Here is a 20,068-nt window from a genome sequence, read left to right as displayed (position 1 = left end):
GTGTTCAGTTTCCACAAACCAGGCCCGGGGGAAGCAGCGTCCGGACAGACACAGAGAGGAACATGGCACAGTGGTCGAGAACGGACAAGGCAAAATGTCACCAAACAGACACAGACGGACCCATGCAAAAGGACAGCCCACCAGATCAATACGAGAGGAGAGACCCCCATCCGCCCTAGACACGTAAAACCAGGCGCGTGGATGGGTGGAGGTAGCGCCAAATGTCTAAACAGCAGACGTCATCGAAGAGCGAGTGAGGGCCGAAGTGCTTCACGAGAAGGTCACCAACAACCGAGCCACGACGATCGAGAGACCGGTCAAACACAGTATTAAAATCCCCGACCAGGATTGTGGGAACACTGGGGTCCGTATTGTCTGTAACGTACTCAGGAAACGATCCCGCTCGGGGTACGTTAGGGGCATACACACAGGAAACCCGAACGCGCACACCGAAGCGAAAACTCCAATGTAAGAAGCGGGCCTCTGCATCGGCCCACGAGGCAACGAAGGATACTGTCGGTCGAAATAGCATGACACATCCCGGGACTTGATGTGCCAGGCGACACGGAAAAGTCAAAGCCAGAGGACTGAAACCAGGACTGACATTCGGAAGGAAACGCAATGTGCTCCTGGGAGGCAGATGACATTGGTACTGATGGCAAGGCCCGCAGCCATCTAAGAACCCCAGCACGAGCATCATCCCGTAAGCCATTGACATTGAGGGACAAAAAAGTTAGAGCCATAATGGTTGTCCAGAAGTACAAAAACAAAACTCATTTCGCGAGCGGGTACGGGGGGGAAACAGACGGAACCGTGGCGGGCATGGAATGAGCTGCCCGGTGAGAGTCAGGTTGGGCACAGACCAGTGGTCCCAACCTTCCGCACTCCTTCTTAGTGCCCTTCTTGTGGAAGGAACGGCACCGGCACTATCACCGTCCGACGAGAGAGACGAGTGGCCCGCTTGCGGCCGTCGACGCCTCGGCCATCTCCACTCAACAGAACTGGGATTACCAGGGTGCTGGAGCCACTGGCAGCATGACTTACAACCCCGGGCACACAACCGTACTAACATACTACGTCAGAACTATGAACATCTTGGGCAGGACCGGGGTGCACGGAGCCAACAGCAGCGTGACTACACCCTCCTGCACTACATTAGGAGTAACACTATCGGTACCATGAGGCGCTGGAGCCACTGGCCACATGACTTACAGCCCCGGGCACATTAACACTACCAGTATATTATCATTATGGGGTGCACGGGGCCAGTGGCTCCATGGCTACAACACCCAACTGCACTTTACACTACCACTATCATTAGAATATCCTTACCAGTAACACTGTCGGCACCATGAGGCGCATGAGCCCACTGGCCACATGACTTACAGCCCCGGCACATTAAAACTACTAGTACTATTATTTACTGGGTGCACGGGCCAGGGCTCCATGACTTACAACCCATTACCACTACTGGGGGCAGAGGCCCATGTCCAACTATGATACTATTATCAGAAACCGGGCCAGAGGACCCGCTGGAATCAGAAAAGAGCTGAGGGGTGGACTCGACGGGGTCATCCCCAGAGTTCTCAGACAGGGGCGTCAATCATTGTCACGCAGATCAGCAAGAGACGCCAGCTACCAACACCTATGGGACGACGAGGCCTGGACATCCCCAAAAGCAGAGGCGCCCTCCCCCGACACGACGGCCTGGCGAGATGGGGAACCTTGAGCAGCACCAGACACCTGAGCAGTGCCCCATGAATTGCGGGGGTTGGGCATCACGGGCATGTGGCCCTCCTTACAATTCAGACACTTGCCTTTAAGCGGGCAATTCTTCGCGACAGGGCCCCGTGACAGATGTCACATTCGGCCGGCTGCCCAACATACCATGTCTTACCGCATACACCGACATCCAGGAACGAGGTATGCGGCAACGGCGAACCATTCTCACAACCCGGGTACCAGTGGACAGGCCTACCAAATCAGGGTAGTGCTGATGACGGATGTCCCGCACCTCCGAACCGCTCAAAACAACCAGCAGAGGGATTGTCCTCTTCGAAAGGGTAGTGGTACACGAGGACATTCGTACTCGCGGCCCACTCCTAACAACATTACATGCAACGTCACCGATGGTGACACGGTCAAACTGCTCGATCTCAGCTTTGGCCTCAGGGCCTTCAAAAGCAACTTGCACACGCTTGCCGGGCATGAATTGCACGACTTAACTGTAAATTTACGGCCAAACGTTCATCAATTAATTTGGCAACATCAAAGCGGCTTAGTGTAGCCGGCAATCCAGAAATATCCAGCAATACAGTGCGCTTAAGAGCACGAACCATAATGGACACAGGAACCCAAGGGTCAAGAAGAAGACAGCTAGGAAAGACTCGGCTTACCCTGGTTAGGACGAGGTGTCCAGCATGAGTCCCCAGGCGGGTCACCGAGAAAGACAGGAGAAGGTCTTACCAAGATCCTGACTTGACACTTCCCAGTACTTGATCTTCTTCCCACGAAAGTTTCCCCAAAAAGTACCACAAGGGTCAGCAAGGCTTCACAAGGAAAACCAGGTACGTACCACAACGTAAGCAGCTCCAAAAAGGATAACTATAGCCCGCGTCAGGTAAGTATGCCTTTTCAACCTCTCCGGAACCGCAAAACGCAACTTGTCTGCGCATACCATGTGGTAATGGGGGTCACGTGCTCCTCGTCCTGTCGTGTCGTGCTGTCCACTCGCTGCTATGCTACCTAGAAAAGAGAAGAGAATGTGAAGGTTGGTTGCTTGGTCATTTGTTCTGCTTTCACTTGATTATTTCTTCCCCAGAGGGAAGTGGGCCACGCTCGGAGGTAGTGCTATACCGAGGCAACCCGTGGCCGGGACGAGGCAAGCCTCTTTTCCACGGCCCAGTTCCAAAAATCAGTTTAATATATGAGCTGCTCGATGAGCAGCGGTATCAGATATTAAGCTGATAAGAACAGATTTTTTTTTTTTTCTTTTGATAAATTTATTTACAAGGGCCCAAGGGCCCAGGTAAAAAGATCGTATTCCCACATATTCATGATGCACCAAAAAAGTCCATGTTGAGCAAAGCTCAAAGTCCAAACTAGCTGATCTAACTAACCTAACTAACCTGTTCTACCAAAAGACTAGATCCAGAGTCCAAAGTTCATTAAAGGCAAAGCCGTGTTACAAAAACTAATTAACTAAAGATGAAAGGTAATATGATTATTTGCGGAGACTGAACAGACAACGTTTGAAGCAGACCAAAAAGACTAACCCTATCCAAGGAGTCACCCTGAACGCGGAATTTAACATCCTTAATAACATTATTAACAATTGAACGGAAGCCTAAGGTCCTGTTCCGAAAGGTTGCGAGGTTACGGGCATGCCAAACGTAAAAAAAGAAGGACGGTCGCAGCCAAATAATAAAACACCGAAGAGCCAGGAGAAGACGAACAAACAGAGAGAAGGGGAACAAAACAGACGGAAAGACAAAACAAAAGGAAAACCGAGAAGACGAGAAAACGAAGCTGCAAAGTAGTTCCAAACACGCACAGTCCTACGACAATCAACAAAACAATGTTTAGCAGTTTCAGGCAGCAGCGAGCAGATTGCGCAAAGGTCCGCGTCAATATAACCCCAGGCTCTGAGGTTATATCGAACGCGGACTGCATCGTGTAAAAGAAGCCAAATCAAATCAGATTTTTTATTCTCAATAAACTTCAGGCGGGACTTTCGCCACACCGAGGCCCATCGGTTAATGGGGCGGCCCAACAACGGCACCCCAGTAGCCAGCACACCTCGGTGCGGAATCGGGGAAAGCGTAAAGCAGAGAATAGATGTTCTTAGAGGACAAATCATCAGGTAGGGCACCATTTCGATCAAACAAAGATTGAAAAGCCGACAGACAGAGACGATAGAAAAAGGAAGGCTCGGGAGAAACAGGAACAGAATTCGAAGAAAAGGAGAAACGAGGATCAAGCTTAGCGAGCTGGCGTCGTCCAAGAAAATAGCGAGCCAGAAAGTGCCACTTTTCAGAGCCGAAGCTGTCACGCAGAGAAGAAAAACAAGAAAGGCGCAAGCTCACACATTTTGTACGGAAGTCGACAACGTTGAGGCCCCCCATCTTTAATGGGGCGCAGCAACGCTGCCGGCTTACATTCTCCATCCTCCCCTTCCATAAAAAGCCAAATCAAGCGGTGAAAACGATCACAAACCCATCGGGGGGGATGGAGAATCTTAGCAACATGCCAGAAACGGCTAGCACCAAGAATATTGACAATCATGGAGCGACCGATAAATGAAAGCTCTCTTTGTTTCCACAGGTTTAAGACAGTCTCAAGTTTATCGAGTTTGGATTTCCAATTATCAGACTCTACCGAGAGCAAACCGTTAGAGAAATAGACACCCAAAATCTTGATCTTGGGAACCCATTTCAATCCAAAAGGAGACCCCCCCTGTGACCGCCAATGGCCGAGCCACATGGCCTCAGTCTTGGAAGGTATTAAGTTTGGCACCAGAACCTAATTCAAATCTATGGACAATTTCCAAAAGTCGACAAAGAGAGCTTTCGGTCTTCAAAAATATAGTGGCATCGTCAGCATATTGCGAAATCTTAAATTGAAGTCCGGAAGCGCCCGGAAGCCGGAAGCCGATGATCTGATGGCATTGCCTAATTTGGGTCGAGAGAACTTCTGAAACAAGGACGTAGAGGAGAGGGGACAGGGGACAACCCTGCCTCACTCCCCTTTCTAGAAACACTGGGGCTGAAAGATTTCCATTAACAATTATACGGGAAAAGACATTGTTATAGAAGAGACTAACCCATTTACAAAAAGAAGGACCGAACCAAATTTAAGAAGAGTACGCGCATAAGAAAAGAATGATCAACACGGTCAAAAGCCTTCTCCTGGTCGAGAGTTACGAGGATTCCAGACTCATTGGGTTTTATCAATCATATCCAGGGTGTCTCGGATGAGTTGTAAGTTAGAAAAAATTGATCTGCCGACCACACCGCACGTCTGATCCCGATGAACGATGGACTCCATCACGGGCTTCAGGCGCTCGGTGATGGCCTTAGAGGCAAGTTTATAGTCAGTGTTAAGCAGCGAGATAGGGCGCCAATTCTTAGCTAATCGTTTGTCATCTCTTTTAAACACTAGGCGCAAGAGGCCCCCACGTTGACTATCAGTGAGGGAACCCCGGCGGTAGCACTCGTTTAAAACAAGAGTGAGGGCATCGCCGAGGTCCCCCCAAAAAGCAATGTAGAACTCAGTGGGAAGGCCATCCGATCCAGGCGACTTCCCAGTTTGAAGACTATTAAGGGCCGAGAAAAGTTCCTCACTAGAAAACTCGCCTTCACAGCTGTCACGTTCAGAAGCAGATAAGGAAAATTCTAGAGCATCAATTAAACTGGCCTGGACTCGCAGGTCGAGAGCATCCTTAGCAAAAAGGTTCTTATAAAAATCAACTAGGATCGATTCAATGTCAGCACCAGCAGTCTTCTCCAAACCATTAGCATCGAGAAGGCAATCAAAGGAATTTTTCTCGGCCCTTTTCTTCTCAAGACGGAAAAAATAAACGTGTGGGCCTCTCCCCCTCCTCCACCCACTTGGCGCGTGATCGGACTTTGGCGCCCTCCATTTCACGTGAAATGAGGGAATAGAGAGCGCTCTCAAAATCTCGAATCCTAATTGAAGCTGAGTTATCCCCGAAGCCAAATCAGACTTAGCGCGGATCAGACACTTAGTTAATCGGTTTCGTTCACGGTTTATGCGAGCTCGCTTGCGAGAACTAAAGCTAATGCAGAAATTACGGATATTCAATTTCAAATCGTCCCACCACGCGCCAAGGGAAGGAAAATTGGCACGACGCTGTTTCTGTTCATTAATAAGAGAGGACATTTCAAACTTAAAGTCGTTATCAGAAAGCAAACTAGAGTTAAACTTCCAACACCGTTTCGGGGACACGAAAAGTTATCCAAAGTCAAATGCAGGGAAACGAAATCGTGATCTGAAAAAGCGCACGGCAAAGTATCGCAGTTTTGGACAAATGAAAGGGAGAGCACGGGAAATAAGAAAGCGGTCAATACGTGAAGCCTGAGTATAACTGGCATTGGCCCAGTAAAAGAAACTCCGCGAGGGTTTTGCCTACGCCAAACATCAACAAGAGAACAGTCAGTGACGAAGGACTGAAACATAGCCTTATCCGGTAGAGATAAGTTAGAAGACGATAATCGGTCAAGCACACTATCAATACAGTTAAAATCACCGGCGACAATACGAGTAGGGGAAAGGAAAAAAGTGTGCAAATTTTGAAAGAAAGCTTTCCGATCCGAAACGGTGTTTGGAGCATACACATTAACAATATTAATTTGATGGGAGCCCGTTAGTATCAATGCACTGATAACGCGGCCGTCAGAATCAAAAGTAAAACGGGTAACAGAACCTTGAAAGGAGGGGGAGACAAGCAGGCCCACACCGGCCGACCTGGCGCCCCCAAACGACCAATAGCACTTTCCAGACCAGTTTCGAGAAAATTCGTTAGCCTGCTCCAGACGACACACATGTGTCTCCTGGAGCAGGATCAAATCAAAAGACAACAAGGAGATTTCACGAATAAAAAGATCGCGTTTTGCGGGTGTACCGAGTCCGCGCGCATTGAGTGACAGTAATTTAAGCATTGATACTAACGGCGCCTACCGACTTTCTGCCATTTACCCCGTTCCTCATCACTAAGTGATTGCCGGTCCTCACGTCCAGGGGTCTTTGAGCGCTCGCGATCACCCCCGCAGGAGCGGTCCCGCTCACGCCGCCGCTCCCGGGGCCGGACCTGGGCAGAAACACCCGAGGCACAGCCGCCAGGAGAGCAGCGCTCACTGGCGCCCCCACAGGAGTCACGCTCCCGCTCTCCAAATCCCCGAACGATCATGGGACCGGGTACCTTCTTCCAAATGATCTTCATCCTCGCTCTCTTCATTCTCCTCATCCTCTGTATTTTGCTCATCTTCCTCATCATCATCCATCTCCTCTTCAATCTTCCCATTATCTTCGTTTTTCTCATTCTCTTCACACTTTTTATGCACTGAAGCAGCACTCTCTTTAGGAACAGGTACAGGGGCAGGCGGTGGGTCAGGCACAGAGACAACTTTAGTGACATCAGCATACGTAGACGGACGAGATTCACGAACAGACGAAATGTTTCCACCATACACAACGAAAGGACAATCTCGGAAACGGTGATCACTTTTAAAACACACACTGCACAAAGTAGGCGACGGACATGAAGAAGCACGATGACCAGGTTGTTCACAATTAAGGCAACGGAGCGAGTCACACTTGCCAGCAAGGTGATCCCGCGAACCGCAACGACGGCACGTTTTGGGTTGATTCGGGTACCAGACCCGGATAAACTCCCCCGCAATATGGATACAGGATGGTATATCCTTATTTAGCCTCATCTTGGCAGTACGGACTCCATTAAAGAGGCTCTGTGACACACGGTCACGGCGAAAGGAGAAAACCTTCCCATAAGTTGACAGGCGGCCAATCAGGACTGTATCGGGCATTTCAAATGGTGCTTCATAAATCTTGACCAAAAGGACCCGCCTCTCACAATCTCCCAGAAGGATCTGGCAACCGGAGACAAAGATTTCATCTTTTCCTAGTGCAATAGACTTGGCACGATAGTCATTGAAGGTGACGATCCAAACACGGTTGGACATGCGAAACTGGACGGAGGAGATAAAATCCACGTCGATTCCAGCCTCGTCGAAGCCCTGAAGAATCTCCTGGGTGGTGCAAATTGTATCGCAGGAGAAAATACACCGACACTCCTTGTTTAGCCGTATGGTATTCCCCGCAGTTGACCACCGCTCAACAGGAACCGCATCAAATTGAACACCAGATGACATGAGATCAGCTAAAACACTTGGTAGCGGGACAGGACTCGGAGAGAACAACTCGGGCGATGCATCAGGAACTTGATTTTCGGGAACGGAGTCAGACCAGGAAGGAGAAGTAACAGTTTCATTAGGAGTCTCTGGAATAACAGAAATATCATCAATTAGTAGCTCGGTATCACCACTCAAATTACTCAATCTATCACTCATCTTGGTTCTTCTTCCCACAAGTAGGAGGGATGAAAAACAGCTTCTGACAAATGGCTCAAATGGCAAATATCATAGCCAAAAGGCCGAGAAGGATGCCCGTAAATGCTCACAGCGGACAAGGTGCTCCCAGTCTCATGGCCACGAGATATGGTGGTCCGATTACAATCCGTGCCAAGGAAGGAATGCCCAAAGCCAACCTGAAAGCGAGGCGCACACAACGATCGCCCTTGTACAGTGGGCAGCAGGACCAGCATTGCATGGCACTTGCGTTGACGGCAAGAGGACAAATGCACATTGTGCTTGCTCTGACCTCGTTTTTATTTTCCCTTATAACAAAGTTAATTTTCACGGCGAATTACTTGTCTACGACCATACCACAGGGAAAACACCGGTTCTCGTCCGATCACCGAAGTTAAGCCCTGTCGGGCGGGGTTAGTACTTGGATGGGAGACCGCCTGGGAATACCCCGTGTTGTAGGCTTCCCTTTTTCCTTCTGTACACTTGATTATCTCAAAAAATCTCAGTTTCCTTTAATGAAAGAACATTCCAAACCAGGTTTTTTGAACACAACATGCCAACGATATGTCAAAGATGAGACATACAACAAAAACAAAATAGTTCACACGAGAAAGTGGAACTTGTATTCCCAAGGGAGCGCGTGCGCGCGAGATCTTATCAATCCAACGTTTATGACATGAAACGTATCTTTTCGTGTGAGCAAAGAACAGGATACGACAAGTAAAAAATGCATGCACTGTTATGCATTAGATGGAAGTTAACCTAGCCCGGATGATATGCATACAACGAAGGCTACAACACTACAACATTGATCCTGCGAAAACGTGACTTACGTGACGTAGCGCACTTCAAAGTCTTACTGTTCCCTGCTCAACACGGACAGTACGTATTCAAAGGGCCGATAAGACACTATCCTGACCATGAAAGATTTACTTTTTATGATAACAATCCAATTAACTGATAACATAGAGAAACCACAAAGTGTTGGCCACAGAAATGTAACGCCAACTGATCTGGCGGGTCCTCAGTTACTCAATGCAAAACGGGCTCTCCAGAACGCAACATAACACAACGCAAAAGAAATCTATCGCGATGGAGCAGTACAAACACACATCCACTTACGTTTTCGAAACGATGCACGAGGATAAGAGCTCGACCCGCTGGCATTTTCTTGTCTCACTCGTCTATCGATGGAAATCGATGCGGCTGAAATAAACACGTCCTCTCGCTCTCTCTACGGCCAAGAATGAAAGAAATAAAATCACAGTTTTGCAGTGCACCAAGTACGGAACATTCACCTACAATTTCAGCAGTGGAATTCACAAATACAACTCACCTTCCTTAGTCCTTACACCGCCACCGCATCTCCTTCCCTGCCCTGCCTGAAACGTTACCAACAAACCTTCCCATTAGCCAACTTTGCCACCGGGGTTTGGTGCGGGGACTAGCGCGAACGCAGGTCCCCACTACCAGAAATTATACGCTCGAGTTACCCACATTTGGGGTAATCGCAAGGGTCAACCCAATCGAAGTGCAATGAAAGAGCCTCACCTTGAGAGGACTGCCTCCCTGATCACAGTGCCTCCCGCGTCAGGTAAGTATGCCTTTTCAACCTCTCCGGAACCGCAAAACGCAACTTGTCTGCGCATACCATGTGGTAATGGGGGTCACGTGCTCCTCGTCCTGTCGTGTCGTGCTGTCCACTCGCTGCTATGCTACCTAGAAAAGAGAAGAGAATGTGAAGGTTGGTTGCTTGGTCATTTGTTCTGCTTTCACTTGATTATTTCTTCCCCAGAGGGAAGTGGGCCACGCTCGGAGGTAGTGCTATACCGAGGCAACCCGTGGCCGGGACGAGGCAAGCCTCTTTTCCACGGCCCAGTTCCAAAAATCAGTTTAATATATGAGCTGCTCGATGAGCAGCGGTGAATGGCAGACCAAAGGTCACCAGTCGACAGACTCATCCAACGCCTGAGGCATTGGTCACCAGTATTAGGCGACAGAGGCGAAATAAAACTAAGCAAATCAGGTGGTACAGAGGGTGAATTAAGCAGGTGGCCCGAAGCGAAAAACGAGCTTGTTGGAAACATAGAGGCGATGACTCCATCCGCCCCCCACTGGCGGGCAAAATAACGTCGACGTCTCCGGGTTGAAAAACGCTTGAAGAGCAAGGGGAGGTGGAACTTGACACGGGCCTTTGCTCCCTCAATGACGGCGAGGGCCCCAGGTTGACAGAACGAAAGCGGTAGTCATTGCGGGCCAGCCAGATGTGAAACTTACAGGCACACAACAGGTAACTGAAGACTTTGGGCACTGCGTGAAGCTCAGTGGAATTGAAACCAAAAAGTAAATGGCGACGCTCAAGCACAGGACACATAGGCGAGAAATGAAAAAGGAGGGACTGTAGCCAACCAACAACACTTTGAGCAAGGGGACACACAAAGAGCAAATGCGACAGTGACTCGACGACAGGACCACAAAAACAAGCGGAGGAGACAGATAAACCAAAAGAGAGAAGACGCTCAGCAGTGTAAATCACACCATGAGCTACCTTCCAGGAGAAATCAACAACAAAGCGGTCAAAATCAAAGAAGTGGAACTGGCGCCACGTATCATACCAGTAAAGGTCCCCAAAGGAGGGAAAGAACTTAACTACACAGTGCGGTGTGACAGAGGAACAGGATAAAAGAAACTGGTAACCGACTTTGGCAGAGAAAAAAAGCCACGGAGGCGACAACGTGAGGGTCAGAGGATGCGAAAACCAAAGTTCCCCGGGAGGGGGAAAAAGAGCCACCAAGCGACTCCCAGGCCAAAAGCAAAGAGGAGTAAAATGGCGGTAACAGGGACCTGTCGAAGGCAGCGGGACGGGAGAAAACATCAAGAGAGGAGGCAGCAAAACACGATTGAAACCAGTACGACACAAAGGAGGACCAGCTTGACGAGGACAAAGTAGACCGTTTGACCCACTGACCCAGAAGCGACCAAACCTTGAGCTTAATGTCCACCACCGAGAAACCTCCCAGCGATGTGGGCTGAACGACCACAGCACGTGCAACGAGCTCCCGCTTGGTTTTCCAGAAGAATGAGAAAACAAGGGAGTTAAGTTCTTTAAGTACCCAGGGGGGCATGTGGACCAGGGATGCCACATACCAAACCCTGGCGAGGGCCAGGCAATTGATGACCAAAGCCTTGCCATGAAAAGACAAGGAGCGCTGACGCCAGGAGGAGAGGACGCGTTCCACAGCCTCTATCCGAGGCCGCCAATTAGTTCATCAATGTCATGCGGGCCAATGAAGACTCCGAGGATTTTAAGCTTAGAAGATGTCCAGTCGAGAGGGACAGGGGGGTCAGTTCGGCCAGCCCAAGACCCCAGCCACAAGCCGCGAGACTTTGTCAGGTTGAGCTTGGATCCAGAACCAAGCTCATACCTTGTGTAGGTGTCAAAAACAGCCCTAATGGAGGCATCGGAGGACAAGATGAGCGATGTGTCATCCGCGTACTGGGAAATTGGAGAGAGCGGTGAGGGCAGTCCAGGCAGCAAAGGTCCAGTAATGGCGGGATTTGCTCGAATATTGGCGGCCAAGACCTCAGCGACCATAACATACAGCAAAGGTGCGAGGGGGCAGCCTTGACGCACCCCCCGTGTGAGACTGAAAAAGTTTGAGACATGACCGTTAACAATGACAGCACTCTGAACAGCATTATAGAAAAGGCGGATCCAGCGCAGAAAGGAGGTTTGGAAACCCATTCTGCAGAGGGTGGCATGCAGAAAGGACCAATCAACGCGATCAAACGCTTTTTCTTGGTCGAGCGAGAGGATGGCACAAGGAGACCCGGATTGCGTGGCGTAATGGACCATGTCTCGGAGATAAGCGACGTTCTCACCAATATAACGACCGGGGACACCACAGGTTTGATCCTCAGCCACCACGGCATGAATAACCTTCAGGAGACGCCCAGCGATGACGCGGGCAGCGAGCTTGTAGTCCACACTAAGGAGGGAAATTGGCCGCCAGTTACGAGGGTTCAGCCGGTCACCCGTCTTAAAGATGAGAGAAATGATGCCTCGACGCTGAGAGAGGCTGAGAGTGCCAGCCTCATAACATGAGTTCAGGACGAGCACGAGGTCCTGTCCGAGCACCGGCCAGAATTTGACATAAAACTCCATAGGGAGGCCATCCAAGCCCGGGGTCTTGCCTCGAGCCATCCCACATAAAGCAGTATAACACTCCTCCGACTGGAGAGGACCATCACACTGTTGAGCCTGGTCGGCGGACAAGGTGGAGGTGAGGGCGTCGAGCAGGGAAAGAGCCACGTCCCCGTCAGTAGGCTCGGCACTAAACAAGTTAGAATAAAAGGAAGCAAAAGCCTGGCATAGGTCCTTTGAACTCGAGACCACTGTGCCATCATCGCATCGAAGTGCTGAAATAAGTCGGTCGGCGGCACGCTTCTTTTCCAGACGGAAGAAAAAGGCCGAGGAGGTTTCACCTTCCTCAACCCATTGGCCCGAGCACGGACTTGGGCTCCCCGAGCTGCCTCGAGGTCTAGGGCAGCAAGGGCAGACAGGGTAGAATGGTACGGCTCAACACAGGAGGTGAAACCGGCATCAACACGGTTCTTAAGATGCCCAGCTAGTCGGCCAAGGAGGTCTCGACACTGCGATGTTTTCTTTCGAGCGCTCAGCGCAATATTTAATTGTGAGGCCTTTGATTTGGCTCTTGCCCTTATCCCACCACTTAGCTAGTGACGGGAAGGACAGCATGGACTGCCTCCAAACGGACCAAAAATTAGTGATATGCTGGATATAGTCCTCATCATTGAGGACAGAAATGTTGAGCTTCCAGAAACTGTCCCAGGAGCAGCAATGTCTGGGACACTACAAGAAAGCACCACACCACAGTGATCCGAAAACGGACAAGGAATAATATCGCAAGTCAAGACTGATGGTAACAGGAGTACGGGGCACCAATGAGATCAATACGGGAGGCCATAAGGCCGTCTGAGCGAGTCCAAGAGAAGGCAGAATCGGAAGGATGCAGGTGCCTCCAAATGTCCAGACAACAGCAGGAGTCAAAAAGACGTTTTAAGGTAGCAGTACTTTCGCGGGAAGTGTCAGAGACATTGGAGCCCCGACGATCGAGGGCGCGGTCGAACACAGTGTTAAAGTCCCCGGCAAGGAAGGTCGGATAGGTGGGATCAACCCAAGACGAGACGTCGTCCAGGAAGTCGTCACGGGCTGGGTTGCGATTGGGGGCGTAGAGACAGCAGATACGAAACGGGTGCCCAGAATGGGTAAAGTGGCAAAAAACAACACGCCCAGCGGTGTCACACCAAGAGCTCGTAAGGGTGACCGTGGGGCGGAATAAAATGATGCAACCACAAGAGTGTGCAGAGCCAACAGAAGCAACTGCATTAAAACCAGATGAACGAAACCAGACTGACATTCACTGTCTGAAGAGCAGTGGGCCCTCTTGTAGGCAGACAATGTCAGGGACCTGAGGAAAGGAACGTAACCAGTGCAGAACACCAGCGCGCTTGGACGAGTCCCTGAGACCATTGGTGTTTAAGGAGAGGATAGAGAGAGCCATAACTGAGAAGAAAGAGAGAGACAGCACAACTAGGAGCGACGGCTCCGAACCGGGGCAGGGGGAGCCAAGGAGGGAAGGCCAGAATGAACAGCCCTCCCAGACTCCCTGCCCTTTCCAGACTTCGAGCGGCCGGGGACCGCAGAACCAGGAAGAGGTTTCTTCGCTTTCTTCTTAGACTTGACCTGATCATCAGAGGAAGCCTCAACATCCGAAAGTCCACGCTTAGTGACTGGTGAATCAGTCAGCTCGACCTCGTTAACCATTACGGGAGACAGAGATAGAACCTGTGGGGTATTTACAGGGGTTACATTGATGCCCGTTAAAGGGTCATCGTCACTAAATATACTTTGACTGTATTCAGTCTCATTAACTAGTTCATTATCATTCGTATCCATTTCTTTTCCATTATTACTATTATCCATTTCCATTTCTTTTCCATTAACTACAGCATTATTTGTCATTTCTTTTCCAGTAACTACATTATTACTATTATCCATTTCCATTTCTTTTCCATTAACTATAGTAGTATTGTCCATTACACCAACTACGTTACTACTAGTGTTAACATTGTATTACTCTGTGGCGCAGCCAAACCATCAGACGCAGCGGCGGGGGAGGCAGCCACCTGCACGCGCGTCGAGGACCCACCATTACCGTTTTAGGGAGGGCCGCACCCTCCTTAACATTTACTGGTGGCAGGAGAGGCCATGGGTGGAGTACCAGGGGGGATAACTCATTGTCCCTGAGGTCGGTGTGGGAACCCCAACTTGAAATACCAGGTTGCGTGGGGGCAGGAGGACGAAGGGTTACCCCCTCGTCCCCAGAGTCCTCATGGTCAGAGCTTGCAGGAGAAGTGGGAAGGTCCTCAGGACCAGAACTGACATCCAGGAGGGGAGGCAGCGACTCCGGGGGAGTGGCACCAACAACAAGTGAAGCGGACGGATGGGCGGGGGTCGCAGGCGAAGATGGTGGGTTCCCCCAGGCATTGGGGGGGTTGGGCAATCCCTGGCCATGTGACCAGGCTCCCGACACCTGCGGCACTTCCCGCGCAAGTCACAGTTTTTGGTGAGGTGTTCCCCACGACAGATATCACATTCGGCCGGCTGACCCACATACCACACCTTACATTTATATCCAGCAATGTCCAGATTACGAGGGATCCGGCCAGAACGAACCATTTTGATGATACGGGCTCCAGTGCAGATTGCAGGGTCACCCGGGTAATGCTGGTGCCTTATCGTCTCCACCTTCCCGTACGAGGAAAAGTAGGGCCGGAGGCGATCATCACTCTCCTCAAAGGGATAGTGATACAACATAACATTTTGAGCTCGAGGCCCAGCATACATGACTTTGCACTTAGCACCAGCTAAAGTGACAAAATCATAACCTTCAACAATATTTTTACATTTTGGGTCAGCGAAAGTAATCTGAACCAGTTTTACGGGAACAAACTGAATACTGTCAATCACAAAGGGGGTGAACTTTCCCTTGATGGCTGTAACAAGTTCCGCCCTGGGAACAGAGGTTGGAACATCGGAAAGGTCGAGGACTACTGTCCTCTTAAAGGCCGCAAGAGGCATGATGAAAAGGGAAAAAGAGAAAAAACAGTCCCCCCGGAAAGCAAAGCTCCCAGGAAGGGAACAGAAAGACTGGCTACCCTGGGTTATGGCAGGACGCCAAGCATAAGTCCCCAGGAGGGTCACCAGTAAAACTCAGGAATCAAAAATCTTACCACAAATCCCAAAAACGCTTGTCCCCACACTCCAATTCCAATACGGAACTTACGCGTACCACAAGGAAAGGCACGAACCTGGCAGATAATAAAAACCCGCGTCAGGTAAGTATGCCTTTTCAACCTCTCCGGAACCGCAAAAACGCAACTTGTCTGCGCATACCATGTGGTAATGGGGGTCACGTGCTCCTCGTCCTGTCGTGTCGTGCTGTCCACTCGCTGCTATGCTACCTAGAAAAGAGAAGAGAAATGTGAAGGTTGGTTGCTTGGTCATTTGTTCTGCTTTCACTTGATTATTTCTTCCCCAGAGGGAAGTGGGCCACGCTCGGAGGTAGTGCTATACCGAGGCAACCCGTGGCCGGGACGAGGCAAGCCTCTTTTCCACGGCCCAGTTCCAAAAATCAGTTTAATATATGAGCTGCTCGATGAGCAGCGTATCAGATATTAAGCTGATAAGAACAGATACTACACTTGATCTTAGCCAAAAGGCCGAGAAGCGATGCCCGTAAATGCTCACAGCGGACAAGGTGCTCCCAGTCTCATGGCCACGAGATATGGTGGTCCGATTACAATCCGTGCCAAGGAAGGAATGCCCAAAGCCAACCTGAAAGCGAGGCGCACACAACGATCGCCCTTGTACAGTGGGCAGCAGGACCAGCATTGCATGGCACTTGCGTTGACGGCAAGAGGACAAATGCACATTGTGCTTGCTCTGACCTCGTTTTTATTTTCCCTTATAACAAAGTTAATTTTCACGGCGAATTACTTGTCTACGACCATACCACAGGGAAAACACCGGTTCTCGTCCGATCACCGAAGTTAAGCCCTGTCGGGCGGGGTTAGTACTTGGATGGGAGACCGCCTGGGAATACCCCGTGTTGTAGGCTTCCCTTTTTCCTTCTGTACACTTGATTATCTCAAAAAATCTCAGTTTCCTTTAATGAAAGAACATTCCAAACCAGGTTTTTTGAACACAACATGCCAACGATATGTCAAAGATGAGACATACAACAAAAACAAAATAGTTCACACGAGAAAGTGGAACTTGTATTCCCAAGGGAGCGCGTGCGCGCGAGATCTTATCAATCCAACGTTTATGACATGAAACGTATCTTTTCGTGTGAGCAAAGAACAGGATACGACAAGTAAAAAATGCATGCACTGTTATGCATTAGATGGAAGTTAACCTAGCCCGGATGATATGCATACAACGAAGGCTACAACACTACAACATTGATCCTGCGAAAACGTGACTTACGTGACGTAGCGCACTTCAAAGTCTTACTGTTCCCTGCTCAACACGGACAGTACGTATTCAAAGGGCCGATAAGACACTATCCTGACCATGAAAGATTTACTTTTTATGATAACAATCCAATTAACTGATAACATAGAGAAACCACAAAGTGTTGGCCACAGAAATGTAACGCCAACTGATCTGGCGGGTCCTCAGTTACTCAATGCAAAACGGGCTCTCCAGAACGCAACATAACACAACGCAAAAGAAATCTATCGCGATGGAGCAGTACAAACACACATCCACTTACGTTTTCGAAACGATGCACGAGGATAAGAGCTCGACCCGCTGGCATTTTCTTGTCTCACTCGTCTATCGATGGAAATCGATGCGGCTGAAATAAACACGTCCTCTCGCTCTCTCTACGGCCAAGAATGAAAGAAATAAAATCACAGTTTTGCAGTGCACCAAGTACGGAACATTCACCTACAATTTCAGCAGTGGAATTCACAAATACAACTCACCTTCCTTAGTCCTTACACCGCCACCGCATCTCCTTCCCTGCCCTGCCTGAAACGTTACCAACAAACCTTCCCATTAGCCAACTTTGCCACCGGGGTTTGGTGCGGGGACTAGCGCGAACGCAGGTCCCCACTACCAGAAATTATACGCTCGAGTTACCCACATTTGGGGTAATCGCAAGGGTCAACCCAATCGAAGTGCAATGAAAGAGCCTCACCTTGAGAGGACTGCCTCCCTGATCACAGTGCCTCCCGCGTCAGGTAAGTATGCCTTTTCAACCTCTCCGGAACCGCAAAACGCAACTTGTCTGCGCATACCATGTGGTAATGGGGGTCACGTGCTCCTCGTCCTGTCGTGTCGTGCTGTCCACTCGCTGCTATGCTACCTAGAAAAGAGAAGAGAATGTGAAGGTTGGTTGCTTGGTCATTTGTTCTGCTTTCACTTGATTATTTCTTCCCCAGAGGGAAGTGGGCCACGCTCGGAGGTAGTGCTATACCGAGGCAACCCGTGGCCGGGACGAGGCAAGCCTCTTTTCCACGGCCCAGTTCCAAAAATCAGTTTAATATATGAGCTGCTCGATGAGCAGCGGTGAATGGCAGACCAAAGGTCACCAGTCGACAGACTCATCCAACGCCTGAGGCATTGGTCACCAGTATTAGGCGACAGAGGCGAAATAAAACTAAGCAAATCAGGTGGTACAGAGGGTGAATTAAGCAGGTGGCCCGAAGCGAAAAACGAGCTTGTTGGAAACATAGAGGCGATGACTCCATCCGCCCCCCACTGGCGGGCAAAATAACGTCGACGTCTCCGGGTTGAAAAACGCTTGAAGAGCAAGGGGAGGTGGAACTTGACACGGGCCTTTGCTCCCTCAATGACGGCGAGGGCCCCAGGTTGACAGAACGAAAGCGGTAGTCATTGCGGGCCAGCCAGATGTGAAACTTACAGGCACACAACAGGTAACTGAAGACTTTGGGCACTGCGTGAAGCTCAGTGGAATTGAAACCAAAAAGTAAATGGCGACGCTCAAGCACAGGACACATAGGCGAGAAATGAAAAAGGAGGGACTGTAGCCAACCAACAACACTTTGAGCAAGGGGACACACAAAGAGCAAATGCGACAGTGACTCGACGACAGGACCACAAAAACAAGCGGAGGAGACAGATAAACCAAAAGAGAGAAGACGCTCAGCAGTGTAAATCACACCATGAGCTACCTTCCAGGAGAAATCAACAACAAAGCGGTCAAAATCAAAGAAGTGGAACTGGCGCCACGTATCATACCAGTAAAGGTCCCCAAAGGAGGGAAAGAACTTAACTACACAGTGCGGTGTGACAGAGGAACAGGATAAAAGAAACTGGTAACCGACTTTGGCAGAGAAAAAAAGCCACGGAGGCGACAACGTGAGGGTCAGAGGATGCGAAAACCAAAGTTCCCCGGGAGGGGGAAAAAGAGCCACCAAGCGACTCCCAGGCCAAAAGCAAAGAGGAGTAAAATGGCGGTAACAGGGACCTGTCGAAGGCAGCGGGACGGGAGAAAACATCAAGAGAGGAGGCAGCAAAACACGATTGAAACCAGTACGACACAAAGGAGGACCAGCTTGACGAGGACAAAGTAGACCGTTTGACCCACTGACCCAGAAGCGACCAAACCTTGAGCTTAATGTCCACCACCGAGAAACCTCCCAGCGATGTGGGCTGAACGACCACAGCACGTGCAACGAGCTCCCGCTTGGTTTTCCAGAAGAATGAGAAAACAAGGGAGTTAAGTTCTTTAAGTACCCAGGGGGGCATGTGGACCAGGGATGCCACATACCAAACCCTGGCGAGGGCCAGGCAATTGATGACCAAAGCCTTGCCATGAAAAGACAAGGAGCGCTGACGCCAGGAGGAGAGGACGCGTTCCACAGCCTCTATCCGAGGCCGCCAATTAGTTCATCAATGTCATGCGGGCCAATGAAGACTCCGAGGATTTTAAGCTTAGAAGATGTCCAGTCGAGAGGGACAGGGGGGTCAGTTCGGCCAGCCCAAGACCCCAGCCACAAGCCGCGAGACTTTGTCAGGTTGAGCTTGGATCCAGAACCAAGCTCATACCTTGTGTAGGTGTCAAAAACAGCCCTAATGGAGGCATCGGAGGACAAGATGAGCGATGTGTCATCCGCGTACTGGGAAATTGGAGAGAGCGGTGAGGGCAGTCCAGGCAGCAAAGGTCCAGTAATGGCGGGATTTGCTCGAATATTGGCGGCCAAGACCTCAGCGACCATAACATACAGCAAAGGTGCGAGGGGGCAGCCTTGACGCACCCCCCGTGTGAGACTGAAAAAGTTTGAGACATGACCGTTAACAATGACAGCACTCTGAACAGCATTATAGAAAAGGCGGATCCAGCGCAGAAAGGAGGTTTGGAAACCCATTCTGCAGAGGGTGGCATGCAGAAAGGACCAATCAACGCGATCAAACGCTTTTTCTTGGTCGAGCGAGAGGATGGCACAAGGAGACCCGGATTGCGTGGCGTAATGGACCATGTCTCGGAGATAAGCGACGTTCTCACCAATATAACGACCGGGGACACCACAGGTTTGATCCTCAGCCACCACGGCATGAATAACCTTCAGGAGACGCCCAGCGATGACGCGGGCAGCGAGCTTGTAGTCCACACTAAGGAGGGAAATTGGCCGCCAGTTACGAGGGTTCAGCCGGTCACCCGTCTTAAAGATGAGAGAAATGATGCCTCGACGCTGAGAGAGGCTGAGAGTGCCAGCCTCATAACATGAGTTCAGGACGAGCACGAGGTCCTGTCCGAGCACCGGCCAGAATTTGACATAAAACTCCATAGGGAGGCCATCCAAGCCCGGGGTCTTGCCTCGAG

The 20,068-nt window shown here is 50.2% G+C and overlaps 8 non-coding genes across 8 annotated transcripts; 2 read left to right on the top strand and 6 right to left on the bottom strand.

Annotated features, from left to right (window-relative positions):
• Nucleotides 1-2,822: 2,822 nt before the first annotated feature.
• LOC137986658 (U2 spliceosomal RNA) lies at nt 2,823-3,006 on the bottom strand. Its single transcript, XR_011119942.1, has one exon. It is a non-coding gene; the product is annotated as a U2 spliceosomal RNA (small nuclear RNA).
• A 5,463-nt stretch (nt 3,007-8,469) lies between these two features.
• LOC137986636 (5S ribosomal RNA) lies at nt 8,470-8,588 on the top strand. Its single transcript, XR_011119922.1, has one exon. It is a non-coding gene; the product is annotated as a 5S ribosomal RNA (ribosomal RNA).
• A 976-nt stretch (nt 8,589-9,564) lies between these two features.
• LOC137986647 (U1 spliceosomal RNA) lies at nt 9,565-9,728 on the bottom strand. Its single transcript, XR_011119932.1, has one exon. It is a non-coding gene; the product is annotated as a U1 spliceosomal RNA (small nuclear RNA).
• A 194-nt stretch (nt 9,729-9,922) lies between these two features.
• LOC137986665 (U2 spliceosomal RNA) lies at nt 9,923-10,113 on the bottom strand. Its single transcript, XR_011119949.1, has one exon. It is a non-coding gene; the product is annotated as a U2 spliceosomal RNA (small nuclear RNA).
• Nucleotides 10,114-15,752: 5,639 nt separating this feature from the next.
• On the bottom strand, nt 15,753-15,944 carry LOC137986655 (U2 spliceosomal RNA). Its single transcript, XR_011119939.1, has one exon. It is a non-coding gene; the product is annotated as a U2 spliceosomal RNA (small nuclear RNA).
• A 267-nt stretch (nt 15,945-16,211) lies between these two features.
• LOC137986635 (5S ribosomal RNA) lies at nt 16,212-16,330 on the top strand. The gene has a single exon (XR_011119921.1). It is a non-coding gene; the product is annotated as a 5S ribosomal RNA (ribosomal RNA).
• Nucleotides 16,331-17,306: 976 nt separating this feature from the next.
• LOC137986646 (U1 spliceosomal RNA) lies at nt 17,307-17,470 on the bottom strand. The gene has a single exon (XR_011119931.1). It is a non-coding gene; the product is annotated as a U1 spliceosomal RNA (small nuclear RNA).
• A 194-nt stretch (nt 17,471-17,664) lies between these two features.
• LOC137986664 (U2 spliceosomal RNA) lies at nt 17,665-17,855 on the bottom strand. The gene has a single exon (XR_011119948.1). It is a non-coding gene; the product is annotated as a U2 spliceosomal RNA (small nuclear RNA).
• Nucleotides 17,856-20,068: the final 2,213 nt, after the last annotated feature.

Source organism: Montipora foliosa, unplaced genomic scaffold (assembly GCF_036669935.1).
Source record: "Montipora foliosa isolate CH-2021 unplaced genomic scaffold, ASM3666993v2 scaffold_26, whole genome shotgun sequence".
NCBI classification, from domain to species: Eukaryota; Metazoa; Cnidaria; class Anthozoa; order Scleractinia; family Acroporidae; genus Montipora; species Montipora foliosa.
The sequence above is the reverse complement of the archived record's forward strand: the minus strand, read 5'-3'. Positions and strand labels throughout refer to the sequence as shown.